Source organism: Lutra lutra, chromosome 14 (assembly GCF_902655055.1).
Source record: "Lutra lutra chromosome 14, mLutLut1.2, whole genome shotgun sequence".
Classification (NCBI taxonomy): Eukaryota; Metazoa; Chordata; class Mammalia; order Carnivora; family Mustelidae; genus Lutra; species Lutra lutra.
Window position 1 is genome coordinate 20,829,117 of NC_062291.1, and position 20,239 is coordinate 20,849,355.

The 20,239-nt window shown below is 37.2% G+C and overlaps 1 non-coding gene across 1 annotated transcript; it reads left to right on the forward strand.

The window, feature by feature from the left end:
• Positions 1 to 13,795: 13,795 nt before the first annotated feature.
• On the forward strand, positions 13,796 to 13,901 carry LOC125085355 (U6 spliceosomal RNA). Its single transcript, XR_007122883.1, has one exon. It is a non-coding gene; the product is annotated as a U6 spliceosomal RNA (small nuclear RNA).
• Positions 13,902 to 20,239: the final 6,338 nt, after the last annotated feature.

The window sequence follows — 20,239 nt, forward strand, 5'->3', positions numbered from 1 at the left end:
CATTTAAAAAAATAAAGATAATAGTAGTAATGATAGAGTGCTATTGATAGGCAAGTTTATTTATCATTCTCAATGAAAGATGAATTTGTTTAAAAAGCTCAGGGAGCTGAAATTGCCAAGGTCAAATAGCTGATATTCCATATATATTTCAACTCAAGTGTTAACAGAGAATATTTTAGAATAAAGCCATCTTCAATATAAACCAAGATGCCCTTCAACGGATGAATGGATAAGGAAGATGTGGTCCATATACACTATGGAGTATTATGCCTCCATCAGAAAGGACGAATACCCAACTTTTGTAGCAACATGGACAGGACTGGAAGAGATTGTGCTGAGTGAAATAAGTCAAGCAGAGAGAGTCAATTATCATATGGTTTCACTTATTTGTGGAGCATTACAAATAGCATGGAGGACAAGGGGAGTTAGAGAGGAGAAGGGAGTTGAGGGAAATTGGAGGGGGAGGTGAACCATGAGAGACTATGGACTCTGAAAAACAATCTGAGGTTTTTGAAGGGGCGGTGGGTGGGAAGTTGGGGGAACCAGGTGGTGGGTATTAGAGAGGGCACAGATTGTATGGAGCACTGGGTGTGGTGCAAAAACAATGAATACTGTTATGCTGAAAAGAAATTAAAAAAAATAAACCTAAGAAAAATTTTTAATGAATGTAAAGTGATAACATGAAAAAAATGCAAGGTGACATTATTCAGTCATGAGTAAAGAGAAAATAACAGGTTTTGCCCAATTGCCCAGATGTGTCCCCTCTTCTCTGACTCCTTCTGAGAGGCCTCCACAGGCCCAGAAGGGAAATTAGATGCACTGTGCCATCCCTATATGTTCTCCTAAGAGCGACGTGGTGAGATGAGATGCTCATGAGAAAAATGAAGTCAATATCAGGAGTTAAGTCTGTCCTGGGTGTGGTGTTCCGTAACAGACAGATAACATGCTCGTATAGGCAGCTGCTGGAGCCCAGTGGTTAGACTTGAGCATATTTAACTTTCGTACATCTGTACTTTGAAAGAACCATGTATTAGGATTCTGCTCTTGGGTGAAGTGCAGCAGGGTGTGGAATGCAAATGCACAACACAAATAAATCCTATTTTAAAGGCACCAGATTGCTGTACGTGGAACAAAGATCCAATGCACTGCTTCTGAGAAAGGAAAGAGTCCTTCCAGGCACTTTCTCTCACTTTCCGTCTTTTATCTTATTCATAAGATTTATCATTGCCCACATTACACAGGGCGGTCACTTACCTGAAACTCTTGCAGCAAAATATTTTTGAGAATTCAGATGTTTCCTGCACTTAGAAAAGAAATACAGTGGATATATTCTACTCCCATTATGCCCCTCTCAGGACCTGGGGCAGAAACCCCCAGAGCAAGCACAGTAGTATTTCTGTAACAAAGATACGAATATTCCCTGTGATTGTGATGAACAAAAATTATGAAGAGGCTTTTGTTAATTTGGGCCAGGAGAGGGCAGGTGAGTTATGACAAAACTTTTGGTTTTCAGAAGTTTTTTTATTTCAGAATTGTGCCATAGAGAGCATGGAGATTTATGATATTTTTATCATTGTCAGTAATTGTCTATCTTCCCCACTAAAATGCATGTCCTGTCAGGGCAGGGACCCTTCAAATGTGGCAGTACATGACTCCTTAGGAGCTCTCATAAAGTGAATGAATGATGCTTTGCAAAAGGGGATGCCCAGGAAACAAACAAAAAAGGAGCTGCTTTGTCCACCACAAAACAAATCTCAGTGCTCTTTTATGTCTTCATCAGTCTGGAGTCACGAGTAACAAGACTTTTCTGCTCAGCACATTTGTGTGTCTCGAAAAGTTACAATCCTCATATATATTGAGACCAGAACAACCGTAAATGTTTACTGTAGATGGAGTCTGGAGAACCATGATAACATAACATTTCTAACATTTCCTACTTGAAAAGGGGGAAGTAATTTTGCTCATGAAGATGATCTCTGTAAGAGCTCATCATTGAAAAGCACCACTTCTTCCTGGGGAATGGCAGTTTATAAACAACATACTATGAACTGTTTGTGTAGTAAAAATGCAAGGAACAGGGGTCATCCCAATACACCAAATAGATACTAACAGCCCATTTAGCAAGAGAAAATAGGAAGAATATAAGACTTACATTGTATCCATTTAAAAAACATTTTTCTTCATACAAAGTATCTCAGCTGTTCATGCTACAACATTCTGTGTTAAATTAGATCCTGAGAGGTCACATAGAATTTATGTCTAAATCATGTGGGGGTGGAAATTGGAAAAGCTATCTAGGAGTCAATTTTTAAAATAAACATAAATGAGTACAATTTATAAAAATGCACCGATCAACTAGTCTTCGTTTTGTCTTACGGGAGTGGATAAAATCTGTTGCCAAGATACACAAATGAAGATAATGCCCTTGACCTTGTCCCTGAGCTCACCGGATGTGTTTTTCTTTTCTTAAGCAGCAAAAACAGTACAAGAATGTCAATTAGAGAGGCATGAAAGCACATTCTTCTGGTAATAAGAACTGAGACAGAAAAAGCACCAGTTCCAGCTGGTAAAGAACTGTGGGGCTTGACAGAGGCTTCACTGCTGCTCAGGGTGTGGGTGAGTGGGAGACACCGGGGAAGGAAGTTTCCTGATGAAGGAAAAGCATGTGCAAATCCACCCCAGGGGAACCATGCATGACGGGGCAATGGCCTAAGCTGAAATTGCACTCAGCTTTGGTTTCCAGTGTGGCCAGTGGAAAGGACATGACCAGGGATTAAACATTTACATCTCCCAGATCCTTCCCAGGGACTGTCACAGTACTTAACAGCCTTGCTGGAGAAGCAGCTTGTAAATTGTATATTCTGTTTGCCAACATAGCCTTCTTCTGACCACACTGATTTGGGGGAGAATGGGTGGAGAAAAAAATGCAGAATAGCTTTGAAACATGATTTAAATGGCATCATCCTTACGTAAAATATACCTGATCTTGTCCATATTTACAAATATCATCTGGTGTTGATTAGTATTTCCTCAATGCTTTACACTGCTCTGTACATCATAAAACCCAAGCAGAAAGCACATGATGGGAAAGCAGTAAGGCAGTGTAACCTTCAAGAATGTGGCCTTTGCACTCTGGAAAACAGCATGGAGTTTTCTCAAAAAGTTGAAAATAGAGCTACTCTATGACCCAGCAACCACACTACTGGGTATTGACCCTAAAGATACAAATGTAGTGATCCAAAGGGACACATGCACCCAAATGTTTAGCAGCAATGTCCACAATAGCAAACTTTGGAAAGAACCTGGATGGCCATCAACAGATGAATGGATAAAGAAGACGTGGTATATATATGCAATGAAATACTATGCAGCCATCAAAAGAAATGAAAATGTTGCCATTTGCAATGATGTGGATGGAACTAGAGGGTATTCTGCTGAGTGAAATAAGTCAGTCAGAGAAAGACACTTATGATCTCTGATATGAGGAGTTTGAGAGTTAGGGTGGGGGAAGTTAAGGGCTAGGGAAGGAAAAAATGAAACAAGATGGGATCAGGAGGGAGACAAACCATAAGAGACTTTTTTTTTTTTTATTTGACAGATAGAGATCACAGGTAGGCAGCGAGGCAGGCAGAGAGAGAGAGGAGGAAGCGGGCTCCCTGCCGAGCAGAGAGCCCGATGCGGGGCTCGATCCCAGGACCCTGGAATCATGACCTGAGCTGAAGGCAGAGGCTTTAACCCACTGAGCCACCCAGGCGCCCCCCATAAGAGACTTTTAATCTCACAAACAAATTGAGGGTTGCTGGGGGGTGAGGGGATAGGGAAAAGGTGGTTGGGTTATGGACACTGGGGAGGGTATGTGCTATGGTGAGTGCTGTGAAGTGTGTAAACCTTATGATTCACAGACCTGTACCCCTGAAATAAATAATACATTATATGTTAGTAAAAAGAATTAAAAAAAAAAAAAAAAAGAATGTGGCCTTCGAAATTTGACCAGTATGAGTCCCAGAACAACACTGGCTGAGTTAGTAATCATAAGCAAATGATCTTATTTGTCAACGCCTTAACATATCTTACATGGCAATTACAGATAAAGCCAGCAAAGCACTCAGGACAGAGTTTGAGTTTAGTATGTGTCAGCTGTTGGTATTATCACGACTCATTGGCTTTACTGCTAAGTATTGTTCAAGAAATGTTTTGTGATAATTTATAGATATTTTAAATTTCACAAGCAACATTAAAATATGGCTAATAGAATTGTCATCAGCTTGTCATCTTAATAATTATTATAGTCTTACATAATCTTCTGCATCATAACAAAACTTTTTAAGTGTCACAGTTGTTATCCTTCTATGCAGGGATGAGTTCACCCCTTGTGCTCCTCCCCTTGGAGCATGCCACATAATGTTGCCTACGTGCAAAGCAGCATTCACAAGGCAGCCTTTGCAGATGAGGACAACTGCCTCAGTGACATCAGTGCCCATGACAAACCTTGGGGATTGTGGTTATTTTACAGGAAATGGGTAGCTTGAAGAAATGAGAGGTAATGAAGGTTGCTACAAAGACTCATCTCATATTGCATCCACTGAAATCACTTAAATGTCAAGTCTGGATGTTTCTCTGTTAGTAAACAATTCATTTTTCTGAGTAATTTGGTTATTGGCTTCAATTTAACCTTTATACTAGAAAAGCATAGAGCTTTCAGGATTTGACAATAATGGCAACTTCAACACAGATTTCTCAGAATCCTAATTTGACACCATAATATGTAGAACATGTCTTGCCCAGTGGGAAGGAAACATCTTTCGGATAGATGACAGTTTCAGCTGCCAGTAACAAAGTATGTCTCACCCTATCAGCAGCCTGCATGCGTCTTCCGCTCCAGGGTACTCTGAAGAGAATATATATGTCATGCATCCCATATTTTGTGGGAAAATCCCAACCACACACACCAGATGGACAGAAATGAGATTTTCATTATAAGATAGCAAAATCACATTATTTTCCACTCCTTAATATTAACCCACAAGGCTGCTTCAAGAAGTATGCAAGAATTTCTGCTTATAGTTGTGAAGAGAAGTAGGATTTATGTGTATGAAATTCTCAATTTCTATAACCTTTAATTATTGTTAAATAGACTGAGAATAAAGTTATTATTTGTAGACTTTCCTCAATCTGAACCCAACACAGTCACTTTCTACTTGCTTTCTTACTTTTTACTTACTTTCTACTTTGCACTTACTACTGCAAACTGTTGCAAGATTTCCCCTCAGTGAACCTGAACTCTATTGGCAACATTTGTAAGAAAACAAAAACTAAAACTAGTAACTAGTGGCAGGCATTAATACATTTTCTTCTTGGATTTTTACCACTGATCCCTTTCCAAAGAAGGCTCTGAGATAGTTAGCCTTTAAACAATTACTTTCAATTGATAGAACAGCTTCATCTATTTTTTTTTCTTAGACCATCACAACAGCCCTATGAATGTATTTGTTATTATTGTGAGAAATTTGTGATTGAAAAAACTGTCTTGGAGTGGTCAGGTGACTGGTCCAAGACCATATGGCCTCCAAATTCCACAGCCAGAGCTCCAGTCGGGATTGGCTTAACCCAGATGCTCCACTGAATGCTTCCCACACCACCATACTCCTGCATACAGGCAATGTTGGAGATTTGTAGAAGATACGGAATAGATTTATCTTATGTAATTAAGCTTGAGTCCATACCCAGCACTCAGAATTAACAAGAATTTAAGAGCATGCCAAATTTCTAGTCACCCTTACAAGCCTTAGACCTTACTTTGTTCCAAGTTACAAAGTTATCACGGGGCAGCTACAACCAAACTCTTCCAACACAGCAGCAAACCCTGCTCTTGAATCATTCAGAAGCCTTTATGATCCTGGCATGGACTATGGTGATTATGATCTTCAAGCTGACCTAATAGATGTCTACAATTTCAAGTTTTTCATCTGGTACATTTGGATATGCTAGAAATTTCCAGCTTCGTCAGCTATGACAGTAGAATTATTCATGACTTTAAAAGCCCCCCAAATAATCAGAAAGCCCAGTTCTGGGGAAATATTGTGTATTGTCTTAAAGATAGCAACTGAGACTGGGGTTGATGACTACACTCAGTAGCAAGAAACTAATGGTCTTGTGTAACTTGTGTTCTTGATTTACCATGATCCAGGGCTCAGAAATTCCCCTGCAATACAGAGTTTACACTTGTTATTAAAATATAGATCACCTGGATTTAGCTTTGACACACCATATTTACTTAGATAATGAGGCAGCATTTAAAACAAAAGGACTGTAAACCAGTTTCTGGAGGATAAATTATAATTGGAAATAAATAAATTAGGGGAAATCTAATGAGATAAAATTTAATCTCAGAAGATATCTTGTAATTGAAACCTGAGTAATGTTACCAGGTCTAAATCTTTCCATTGTTAAGGAGTTTTCAAACATGGCCTCTAATCTAAAAGCTTTCTTCTAAAAAATCTATGTGGTTCCAAGATTCATTGTTTGCATATAATATCCAGTGCTCCATGGAACACTACATCAAAATTAATGATGTATTGTATGGTGACTCACATAGCACAATAAATATTAAAATTAAATATATAAATTAAACTAAAAAAAAAAACTATATGGGTCTACATATCAGACAGATCTAGATTGAAAATTTTCTACTTTCCCAGTTTGGGGAAGTTACCTAACATCACAGGATCTCAATTTCTCATCTGAAGATGAGAATAAGAATTTGTGGTTTTCAATATTATTCTATTTATCATGCCTAGCATGTGGAAGTTAAGCTGTGATTTCGAGTATGAAAATGTCATAGCACTCTGATGCCTTGATATGTGGTGTCCTCACACCACTAAAGCTAGGCTCTCCGTTTTCACTTTTTTTTGTAATTTTGTAAAACAAGAGTTTCTACAGTCTGTCGGCAGTTTACTCATCTGCCTAACAATTGGCCAGCTCAGAGAAAATGTGATGTTCATGAATAAGGTTTTGGAGATATCTCTTTATGTTTTATTTTATTTTATTATTTTATTATATTTATTATTTTCTCTCCTTATCTTTCAAAGTCTGTTGCAACCTGTGGGCTAATCCCTATATGCCCTCACCTTATGTGCCATGGCAGAGCTGTAAAGACCAGAAGGGATGGGTAATGCAGACTTGTCACCACCGCTGAGAACAGAGCATCTTCACATATGACAAGTGGTATGTCTATACACTGATGGTTAAATTATAAGGACCCTCCAGGTTCCACACATTTCACAATAATCTTTTAAAATAACTGCTGCTACTTGCGTAGAACCCTGAGGAAATTACAAAGTTGTCCATTTATTCTCTAGCTTTTGAAATTCCATCACCCATTTCCCTAAGGTAACAGACAGTAATGTCTTAAATCTCCAAACACAGAAAGTCACATTTGCATTGTATATTACGTTAATATTTTCCTCACTTCTTAGATAATTTTTTAGAAAGTAAGTGTAGACTTTTAGCTCATATTAATGGATGTTTGTGATTAATTATTCTCTACCTCATTAGGATTTTTTTATTGGCAAAATGGATGTCAATGTTGAAGGAGGTCTAGTAAGGTAGAGAATTTTTACATCCGTTTGCCACAAACTGTCTTCCTTATAACTTGCTGTAAAAAGAGAACTACTATTTTCCTAACATTTTGAAGTAGCATATTTCTTTTTCAAAACCAAATTTTGGCTTAGTGTGTAGTTTTCAAGTTTACCACTCAAGGACTTGATACAGGTTTTTTTTTTTTTTAAATAGTATGCATAGAACAGCTATTTAATGTCCTGTTCTGTAGGTCTACAGTGCTTGGCATATAGAAGGTGGTATCTAATTGTTATTTTTTATTACAAATTTATCATTATGGGAAAGAAAGACCTTTCCTTTTCTCACCAGTGCTCCTAAGCAGCACAGACAGCAGGGTATTACTTACACTTAAGCTTTATCCCTGAAATATCTAATAAAATAAAGGGGTTTATTTGATTTTGAAAAATATCAAACTATTAATGTTATTTTTATTCAATATAGTTAAAAATATTTGTTTCTATCATTAATTAACTTACCCCTGAACTAGAATTTGTATTTGTCTGTTTTCTCCAAGCTGGATCACTTAGTTTCTCCATGCCAATCCGTGTCCACAGCTAAGAAGGAATGTAGGAAGGTACTTACCAGCAAAAAATGGTAAAGGCTGAACAGGCTTCTCTGAGAAGGACAGGAACACAAATGAGCCATGTGGCAATATTGAAGGAGATGTCCTTCAATAAATCAGAAATGAGATAGTTGCCAAGATCATGCAGGACAAAAACACTTATTCTCAGTTTTTCTAATGTATCATATATATATATATATATATGCACATATATATACACACATATACATATGTATATATATATATATATATAATATGATATATCATATATATAAATAAATTTGGGGGGATAGGAGACTCAAATGCTTATTTCAAATCTATAGTTCAGACTGTGTTACTGGAGAGTATGAAGAGCTATCAGGCAAATATTTTGTTAGAGATGAGATAATCAAATAATGCTTATTTTCTAAAAGAATTGTTTCCTCACAGATAAATATACTAGATGGGAGGCACCTAGTGGCTCATTCAGTGAAAGATCTGACTCTTGATTTTGGCTCAGGTCATGATCTCAGTGTCATGAGATGGAGCCACACGTCAGTCTCTGTGCTCAGCTTGGAGTCGGCTTGAGATTCTCTCTCTCCCTCTCTCTCTGCCCCTCCCCCTGCTTATGCATTCTCTCTCTCTCAATAAATAAATAAATAAAATCTTAAAGTATACTGGATAGCAATCCAAAATACAATTCCACATTAACTCTTAACATGCACATAGTACCAAATTCTGGTGCTAATATCTCTCCCTTTCAAACCAGCAGAACATTATCTCATGAGTGCAAAAATAGTTTGCACTTAAATTTTATTGAAGTTAGTTTGATATTGATATTGGAAAGGAAAGGACTAATGATAAGAAACTGAGGATCCTATAAAACTAGCCAAATCAGATAAGCCAGAGATACATCTCACAGGAAAACAAACAAACAAAAATATTCATGTATTTGAATCATGAGAGCTAAACGGATCATTCATGAACATTTATCCTTGATGTTCTTTAGTGACAAGGCACTAATCTCTCCACCACTTCATTAGAAGGAATACATGTAGAGCGGAGAGGAAAAGAGGAATACCCTGTTCTCCTGTTTTGGCACACTTTAACCAGAAGACTCTGGAATATACTACTCAAAATGAATCATCCTTTAATGACTAAATTAATCATAGGAAAAGTAACAGAATAACCAGATTTTTTTTATTCCAAATACATTGCCAAAGTGTCTGCAACTTAGTAGATTTTTGTCTTGTTGTTTATAGAATGATTGTATGACAGTCAATGAAGGAATTGCCCAAGAATCACAAATACACAAATATGGGTCAGTCAAAAGACTAAGGAAGAGCTATCCAAGAAATCATATTTGGCAAGTAAGCATCCAAGTTAAGGGATAAGAATATGATAATAGCAGTGCTTTATACATATTTCCTCATTGATCCCCCCTGATTACCCCATGAACTCATATTCTCATCTGATCTCAGAGATGAGAACACTGAGCTATCACCATATTCTGGATTTGCCCAACCTCACAAAGAATGACAACTGCAGTTACTATGGTGTAACAAATCACAATAGCAACCAAAGCAAGAGCATATAACAAAGACCCAAATTCAGAGATCAAGCCAACCCTTTAATGACATTTGAAATGACTAATAAAAATGCCAAGGAACACCTGGGTCAATTAAGCATCTGACTCTTGGTTTCAGTTGTGATCTCAGGGTCATGAGATCAAGCCCCACCTCAAGCTCTGTGCTCAAAGCAGAGTCTGCTTAAAACTTTCTCCCTCTGCTCCTCTCCACTGTATGTGCTCATGCTCACAACCTCCCCCACGCTTTAAATTAAATAAATAAAATCTTTTAAAAATGCCAAACGTCCTCTATTTATATGGAATTGACCACAGCTCTTCCAGACTGGGCAATGATACTAAATATCAATAGATTTGAAATCCATGATTAAGTATATTGTTTTAGCAATTTCTTGATTTTGGTTGAAACAGAAATAACTTCTCTCCTGAGAAATATTCAAAACAAAGTGGCTGTACCAACTTGCATTCCCACCAACAGTGTAAGAGGGTTCCCTTTTCTCCACAGCCTCTCCAACATTTGTTGTTTCTTGCCTTGTCCATTTTTGCCATTCCAACTGGTGTAAGATGGTATCTCAATGTGGTTTTGATTTGAATTTCCCTGATGGTTAATGATGATGAACATTCTTTTTCATATGTCTGTTGGTCATTTGTAGGTCTTCTTTTGAGAAGTGTCTATTCATGGGGCACCTGGGTGGCTCAGTGGGTTAAGCTTCTGCCTTCGGCCCAGGTCATGATCTCGGGGTCCTGGGATCGAGCCCCGCATCGGGCTCTCTGCTTGGCAGGGAGCATGCTTCTCCCTCTCTCTCTGCCTGCCTCTCTGCCTACTTGTGATCTCTCTCTGTCAAATAAATAAATAAAATCTTTTTAAAAAAAAGAGAGAAGTGTCTATTCATGTCTTCTGCCCATTTTTTTACTGGATTCTTTGTTTTTTGGATGTTGAGGTTGAGGAGTTCTTTATAGATCTTGGATATCAGCCCTTTGTCGGTACTGTCATTTGCAAATATCTTCTCCCATTCCATGGGTTGCCTCTTTGTTTTGTTGACTGTTTGCTCTTGCAGGAACTTTATCCTGATGAAGTCCCAAAAGTGTGGCTGTTCCTTAAAAAATTAAAAATAGAGCTACCCTATGACCCAGAAGTTGCACTACTGGGTATTTACTGCAAAGATACAGATATAGTGAAAAGAAGGGGCATATGCACCCCCGTGTTCATAGCAGCAATGTCCACAAGAGCCAAACTGTGGAAAGAGTTCATCCTTCAACAGGTGAATGAATAAAGAAGATGTGATCCATATATTTCAATGGAATATTACTCAGCCATCAGAAAGGATGAATACCCAACCTTTGCATCAACATGGATCGGACTGAAGGATATTATGATGAGTGAAATAAGTCAAGCAGAGAAAGTCAATATGGTTTCACTTATTTGTGGAATATAAGGAATAACATGGAGGACAACAGGAGAAGGGAGGGAAAAATGAAGTGGGGGGGAGGAATTGGAGGGAAAGACGAACCATGAGAGACTGTGGACTCCAAGAAACAAACTGAGGGTTTTAGAGGGAAGAGGGGTGGGGGATGGGTGAGTCTGGTGATGGGTATTAAGGAGGGCACATATTGCACAGAGCAGTGGGTGCTATACACAATAAATCATGGAACGCTACATCAAAAATTAATGATGTACTGTATGGTGACTAAAATAACATAATAAAAAAATAAAGTAATAGAAGCAGAAAAAAAAGAAATATTGGAAACATCCAAATAAAGTAATGAGGTACAGTGGAATCTCTCTAAAACATATTAGAGCACAATTTGTGACAAAATGTAGTACTTACTTATGAATGTAGTAATTATTGATATAATTACTGATAAGAAGTACTATATTATATTTGTGTTTTACTTTATTCAGTTACCATGTCTTTTATTTTATTTAATTACCATGCTTAGAAGTGCCATGTTATACTCGCAGGGGCAGTAACCTGGTTAAGATTAAAATTAGATTGTCTGGACTCTACTACTTTCCAGCTGTATGTTCCTAAAAAAAAGTCCTTAATTTCTCTTTACCTCAGTTTCTTCATGTATAAATTAAGAAAATAGTAGTAATTATTCCATAGAATTGTTGAGAGAATTATATAAGTTACCACATGAAGTGTACTTAGAAAAGGATGTAACATATATTAAAGACTCAGTAAGTTTTTGTAATTATCATGATTATTACCTAATCTAAATATAAGTAAGCTATGTTATGATGGAGTTCTATTCTGTTTCCAAAACATCAATGGACTCACTAGAATTAAATAACATAGGCTATTAAAAAAATAGAAGATTGGGACATGCATAACAATGTACCTAAACTGGAAGCATAAGTCTTCTGCATCTTTGTTTCTCCCGATTTTGCTGTGCAGAAGGAAAGGAGGAGGAGAGAAGCCTCTTGGAAGTTGCCTCAGTGAGAAATCTCTAAGGTTTAGAGCATTGTCTATATGATGCTCAGTCCCTTATTCTCTTTATTTCCTTGTCTTCTTTCCGAAATGGACCCTCTGAGCCTTCTTTCCAATTATATTAGGAATAATAGAGGAAATATATTTACCAATTTGTGAACTCTATCATGCTTCATTTGGGTCACATCCTGAATAATATTTGACCTCATCTCAGGCAGATATGGCTGATATTTTGCTGGGGAGACTAATAAATCAACACATAGTTCACTGACCACCTTTTGCCATGTCTTTCCTTGTCCCTGTCCCTAAGCTACTGCTTAGATTTGTTGTTAGCACACAGCCAAAGTAACATGGAGTAATTATCTTGTCATATAGGAAGCAAATACAACTTTCTTTGGATGACATCTTTGGTTTCTACCTGCAATGCATAAAGTTTTAGAAGACAGAAGTCCTGCTGATTAATATAAAGAAATGAGGGTGGTTTCTTCTTAAGGGTACTAGGTAAAGTCATTAAAAATGAAGACCACTCAAAACGCAGCCCATTAGTGGTAAAAAGTAAGCTGCAAATAACTGAATGGTGGAGGAATCAAGCTCATTTTTATTAATATTCTTACCTTTTCCTACCAAACATTTTTATTAAGCTACCAGCAAGAAATCAACTTACTCCATGACATTTACTGCCTTTAATTTCACCAGGAAGGAGGGAGAGAAACACACACACACACACACACACACACACACACACACACACAGCTGTGCATTAACAGAGAAAGGGCCAAAAGAAAAGTAGCCAAAGGGAGACGTAGATGCTCTTCAGAGCTTGGACAATGTTGTCCCACTGAGGGGGTGACATCAGGAAAATGTAAATGCCAAAACGTCTCTAAACTCATCAGTGGATGAAATACGGTTGATTATATAAACTTGAGAACTAAATATACTTAAAATTATGATTCTATTGACATCAAAAACCGTAAGTTTAAGAAACAGATTCTTGACGAAAGTGACTGAAATGAAATTAGATGAAAATCCATTTATGAGGATTTTTTAAAAACTCATCAGGTCAAGTAAAAGTGAATGCATGAGAAGGAATAAACTTTTACTCACAAGGAAGGAACTAATTGCCCTCATAGCTTTTCCTGAATATGAATTTTATGTTTCTTTTTGGCCAATTTTTAGCTCATGGAGTCAATTTTATGCTTAGAAATTATTTAGCAAGGTATATCCTTGAGATTTTCAAATTCACTTTCCTTTTACTGAAACAGGCTATGCTCATAAATCACTGATCCTTTGCCCCCTTACTTTCACATTTTGGTTCCAGTAAATGTCTTTAGGTGTCCTCACTAATGTCTTCGTCAGTTTTCAATTCTGTATAAATGCAGAAGGAAAGATATTTATCTCAACTAAATGTCAAAACTATATTTTGCATTAGCACACCTTGCATTCCCGACTTCTGCTTACAAATCTACTTCTCCTTTTTAAATAGTGTATTTGTGCTTCAGGTGAAGTATTAGCAGAAATGCAAGACTCTGAATAGAAGAGTTGCTTCATATTTTTATGCACCTAGAATTATAGGAGGGTTTACAAGTAGACAGACTGTAATGTCTTTAAAAAGCAATCCTTGTCCTCATTTGGGGAGCACATATACTAAAAATTGAAATGATATAGCGATTAGCAGGGCCCCTGCACAAGGATGACACTTAAAAAGCAATAGCTTACTTCAGACTTTCAAGCATAATTATTTTCCACCCCGAAGATTCTTTTTATTAATAAAGCAGTACTACTGATTTAAATAATTAACATATAATAAATTGCACTTATTTATTGTGTATAAAGTGATGACTTTTAACATGTACCAACACCATGAAACCATGACTACACCCATATAACAAACATCCAGTATCACCCCAAATTTATTCGTGCTCCTAATACCCCCCATCCCACCGCTGCTTGTCCTCATTAGCTGGTCGGTTCTCAGTCACTAAATATTAGTTTGAGTATCCCAAAAGTTTACAAAAATTTAATTGTGCATAATGTGCTTTTTCAAAAAAAGAGCACAAGCAGAGGGAGGCTTTCCTCTCTTCACACAAGTGTTTTTGAGATCCTTGCATACTGTAGCATGTATCATTCTTTTTTGTCGCTAAATAGTATTCACATATACGCTGTCCCACAGTTGGCCATCCATTCACCACTTGGTGTGTGGACATTTGGGTTGTTTTGTTTTCTGACTACTAAAAACAAAGCAATGATAACATTATGTACAAGTCTTTGTATAAAAATATGCTTACACAAGTGGAACAGTTGGATCATATGGTAAGTATGCATTTCATTTTTTTAAAAACTGCCAGTTTCCCAAAGTGATGGCACTCTGTCTGTCCAGAGTATAACCAAGTTTCAGTTTCTTCACATCCTGGATGATATTTGGTATGATTAATCTGTTCAATTTGCGTTTCCTAATTTCTAACAATGAGATTGTTTCCTTTAAGATTTTATTTAAATTCCAGTTAGTTAACATACAGTGTAATGTCAGTTTCAGGTGTAGAAACATGCATCACCTCATGCTCATAACAAGTGCACTCCTTCATCCTCATCACCTGTTTTCCTCATCCCCTATCCCCCACCCCCGACCCCAGTGATGACCATCAGTGTGTCCTTTAGAGTTAAAGGTCTGTTTCTTGGCTTGTCTCTCTCTCCTTATCTCTCTTTTTCCTCTTTGCTTGTTTTGTTTCTTAAATTCCACATAGGAGTGAAGCCATGTGGTATTTGTCCTTCTCTGACTGACTTGTTTCACCTAGCATTATGCCCCCTAGATCCATCCATGTTGTTGTGAATGGCAGATTTCATTCTTTTTTTATGGCTGAGTAATATGCAATTGCATGTATATATATATACCACCTCTTTTTTATCCATTCATCAGTCAGTGGACACTTGGGCTCTTTCTATCATTTGGCTATTAACAATGGGGTTTTGACTGAAATTGTTTTGAATGTATAGATCAACTTAGGGATACTTGAAATTTTTTTTTAAAAGATTTTTTGTTCATTTGAGAGAGAGAGAGAGAGAGAGAGTGAAAGCACAAGCAGGAGGGAGGGTTAGAGGGAGAGAGAAAAGCAGACTCCCTGCTGAGCAGGAAGCCCAATGTGGGGCTCAATGCCCGGATGGTGGGATCATGACCTGATCCTAATGCAGATGATTAACTGACTGAGCCACCCCAGGTGCCCTGAGATTTGAAATTTTAATAATAGTAATAAATCTGTGAATCATGAACACAGTATATTTCCCAATTTCTCCAGGAAATGTTTTGTAACTTCCATTACATGATACTTTCACTCTTTCTTCAAATCCACATCTAAGTATTTTATATTTGGTTTCATATTAATCTTTTAGGCTGCTACCTTGGTAAACTCACCCATTAGCTCTAGGAAACCTTTGTAGATTCCCTCGGGTTTGCTACACAGATGATCATGTCATCTGTGAATGAAGATAATTTTACCTCTTTCTCTTCCATTTTAATGTGTTTTGTTTTTCTGTCTTTATTCCTATCCTGAACTTCCAGTGAAATACTGAATAGAAATAATAGGGGACATCCTTTTCTTGTTCTCAATCTTAGGGGTAAAGCACCTATTCTTTCATCATATACTGTCATGTTATCTGTAGGTTTTCAATACATATCCTTCATTATTTTGAACAAATTCCCTCGTATTCCTACTTGGTGAGTTTTTTTTTTTTTTTTCAAGAATGACCATAGAGTTGAGGGTCTATATCTGGGCTCTCTATTCTGTTCCATTGATCTATGTGTCTGTTTTTGTGCCAGTACCATGCTGTCTTGATGATGACAGCTTTGTAATAGAGCTTGAAGTCCGGAATTGTGATGCCACCAACTTTGGCTTTCTTTTTCAATATTCCTTTGGCTATTCGAGGTCTTTTCTGGTTCCATATAAATTTTAGGATTACTTGTTCCATTTCTTTGAAAAAAATGGATGGTACTTTGATAGGAATTGCATTGAATGTGTAGATTGCTTTAGGTAGCATAGACATTTTCACAATATTTATTCTTCCAATCCAGGAGCATGGAACATTTTTCCATTTCTTTGTGTCTTCCTCAATTTCTTTCATGAGTACTTTATAGTTTTCTGAGTATAGATTCTTAGCCTCTTTGGTTAGGTTTATTCCTAGGTATCTTATAGTTTTGGGTGCAATTGTAAATGGGATGGACTCCTTAATTTCTCTTTCTTCTGTCTTGTTGTTGGTGTAGAGAAATGCAACTGATTTCTGTGCATTGATTTTATATCCTGACACTTTACTGAATTCCTGTACAAGTTCTAGCAGTTTTGGAGTGGAGTCTTTTGGGTTTTCCACATACAGTATCATATCATCTGCAAAGAGTGATAGTTTTGACTTCTTCTTTGCCGATTTGGATGCCTTTAATTTCTTTTTGTTGTCTGATTGCTGAGGCTAGGACTTCTAGTACTATGTTGAATAGCAGTGGTGATAATGGACATCCCTGCCGTGTTCCTGACCTTAGCGGAAAAGCTTTCAGTTTTTCTCCATTGAGAATGATATTTGCGGTGGGTTTTTCATAGATGGCTTTGATAATATTGAGGTATGTGCCGTCTATCCCTACACTTTGAAGAGTTTTGATCAGGAAGGGATGCTGTACTTTGTCAAATCCTTTTTCAGCATCTATGGAGAGTATCATATGGTTCTTGTTCTTTCTTTTATTAATGTGTTGTATCACAGTGATTGATTTGCGGATGTTGAACCAACCTTGCAGCCCTGGAATAAATCCCACTTGGTCGTGGTGAATAATCCTTTTAATGTACTGTTGAATCCTATTGGCTAGTATTTTGGAGAGAATTTTTGCATCTGTGTTCATCAAGGATATTGGTCTATAGTTCTTTTTTTTGATGGGATCCTTGTCTGGTTTTGGGATCGAGGTGATGCTGGCCTCATAAAATGAGTTTGGAAGTTTTCCTTCCATTTCTATTTTTTGGAACAGTTTTAGGAGAATAGGAATTAGTTCTTCTTTAAATGTTTGGTAGAATTCCCCCGGGAAGCCATTTGGCCCTGGGCTTTTGTTTGTTTGGAGATTTTTGATGACAGTTACAATCTCCTTAGTGGTTATGGGTCTGTTCAGGCTTTCTATTTCTTCCTGGTTCAGTTGTGGTAGTTTATATGTCTCTAGGAATGCATCCATTTCTTCCAGATTGTCAAATTTGTTGGCATAGAGTTGCTCATAGTATGTTCTTATAATTGTCTGTATTTCTTTGGTGTTAGTTGTGATCTCTCCTCTTTCATTCATGATTTTATTTATTTGGGTCTTTTCTCTTTTCTTTTTGATAAGTCTGGCCAATGGTTTATCAATCTTATTAATTCTTTCAAAGAACCAGCTCCTAGTTTCGTTGATTTGTTCTATTGTTTTTTTTGTTTTTTTCTATTTCATTGATTTCTGCTCTGATCTTTATGATTTCTCTTCTCCTGCTGGGTTTAGGGTTTCTTTCTTGTTCTTTCTCCAGCTCCTTTAGGTGTAGGGTTAGGTTGTGTACCTGAGACCTTTCTGGTTTCTTGTTTTCTTTTTTTTTTTTTTTTAGACCTTTCTTGTTTCTTGAGAAAGGCTTGTACCACTATATATTTTCCTCTCAGGACTGCTGAGACTGTTGTGTCCCACAAGTTTTGAACTGTTGTGTTTTCATTATCATTTGTTTCCATGAATTTTTTCAATTCTTCTTTAATTTCCTGGCTGACCCATTCATTCTAAGAAGGATGCTGTTTAGTCTCCATGTATTTGGGTTCTTTCCAAATTTCCTCTTGGGATTGAGTTCTAGCTTCAGAGCATTGTGGTCTGAAAATATGCAGGGAATGATCCCAATCTTTTGATACTGGTTGAGACCTGATTTAGCACCAAGGATGTGATCTATTCTGGAGAATGTTCCATGTGCACTAGAGAGGAATGTATATTCTGCTGCTTTGGGAGGACATGTTTTGAATATATCTGTGATGTCCATCTGGTCCAGTGTGTCATTTAAGGCCTTTATATCCTTGTTGATCTTTTGCTTGGATGATCTGTCCATTTCAGTGAGGGGAGTGTTAACATCCCCTATTATTATTGTATTATTGTTGATGTGTTTCTTTGATTTTGTTATTAATTGGTTTATATAGTTGGCTGCTCCCACGTTAGGGGCATAGATATTTAAAATTATTAGATCTTCTTGTTGGACAGATCCTTTGAGTATGAAATAGTGTCCTTCCTCATCTCTTATTATAGTCTTCAGCTTAAAATCTAACTGATATGATATAAGGATTGCCATCCCAGCATTCTTCTGATGTCCATTTGCATGGTACATTGTTTTCCACCCCCTCACTTTAAATCTGGAGGTGTCTTCAGGTCTAAAATGATTTTCTTGTAGGCAGCATATTTATGGGTTTTGTTTTTTTTTATCCATTTTGATACCCTGTGTCTTTTGATTGGGACATTTAGCCCATTAACATTCAGGGTAACTATTGAGAGATATGAATTTAGTGCCAGTGTATTGCCTGTAAGGAGACTGTTATTGTATATTGTCTCTGTTCCTTTCTCATCTACTACTTTTAGGGTCTCTCTCTGCTTAGAGGACCCCTTTCAATATTTCCTGTAGAGCTGGTTTGGTGTTTGCAAATTCTTTCAGTTTTTGTTTGTCCTGGAAGATTTTAATCTCTCCTTCTATTTTCAATGATAGCCTAGCTGGATAGAGTATTCGTGGCTGCATGTTTTTCTCGTTTAGTGCTCTGAATATATCATGCCAGCTCTTTCTGGCCTGCCAGGTCTCTGTGGATAAGTCTGCTGCCAATTGAATATTTTTACATTGTATGTTACAGACTTCTTTTCCCAGGCTGCTTTCAGGATTTTCTCTTTGTCACTAAGTCTTGTAAATTTGACTATTAGGTGACGGGGTGTGGACCTATTCTTACTGATTTTGAGGGGGGTTCTCTGAACCTCCTGGGTTTTGATGCTTGTTCCCTTTGCCATATTGGGGAAATTCTCTCCAATAATTCTCTCCAATATACCTTCTGCCCCCCTCTCTCTTTCTTCTTCTTCTGGAATCCCAATTATTCTAATGTTGTTTCGTCTTAAGGTGTCACTTATCTCTGGAATTCTCCCCTCGTGGTCCAGTAGCTGTTTGACCCTCTTTTGCTCAGCTTCTTTATTCTCTGTCATTTGGTCTTCTATATCGCTAATTCTTTCTTCTGCCTCATTTATCCTAGCAGTGAGAGCCTCCATTTTTGATTGCACCTCATTAATAGCTTTTTTGATTTCAAGTTGGTTAGATTTTATTTCTTTTATTTCTCCAGAAAGGGCTTTTATATCTCCCGAGAGGTCTCTCTAATATCTTCCATGCCTTTTCGAGCCCGGCTAGAACCCTGAGAATCGTCATTCTGAACTCTATATCTGACATATTACCAATGTGTGTATTGATTAGGTCCTTGCCTTTGATACTACCTCTTGTTCTTTTTTTTGGTGGTGAATTTTTCCGCCTTGTCATTTTGTCCAGATAAGAGTATATGAAAGAGCAAGTATAATACTAAAAGGGTGGCAACAACCCCAGGAAAATATGCTTTAACCAAATCAGAAGAGATCCCAAATCATGAGGGGGGAGAAAGGGGATAAAAAGAGGTTCAGAAAGAAAAAAACAAAAAAGGAACAATTAAAAAAAGAAAACGAATAAAGAAAAAATATAAAAAAGAAAAAAATATATATATATTAGATAAACTAGTTTAAAAATGTTAAAAAAGAAAAGGGTAAAAGTTTAAAAAAATTTGGCAGAAGAAGAGAAAAAAAATTGAAAAAGAAAAAAAATTAAATTAACTGCAAGGCTAAAGAATCATGGGGAGAAAGCCATGAGTTCCGTACTTTGCTTTCTCCTCCTCTGGAATTCCGCTGCTCTCCTTGGTATTGAAACTGCACTCCTTGGTAAGTGAACTTGGTCCTGGCTGGATTTCTTGTTGATCTTCTGGGGGAGGGGCCTGTTGTAGTGATTCTCAAGTGTTTTTGCCCCAGGCGGAATTGCACCGCCCTTACCAGGGGCCGGG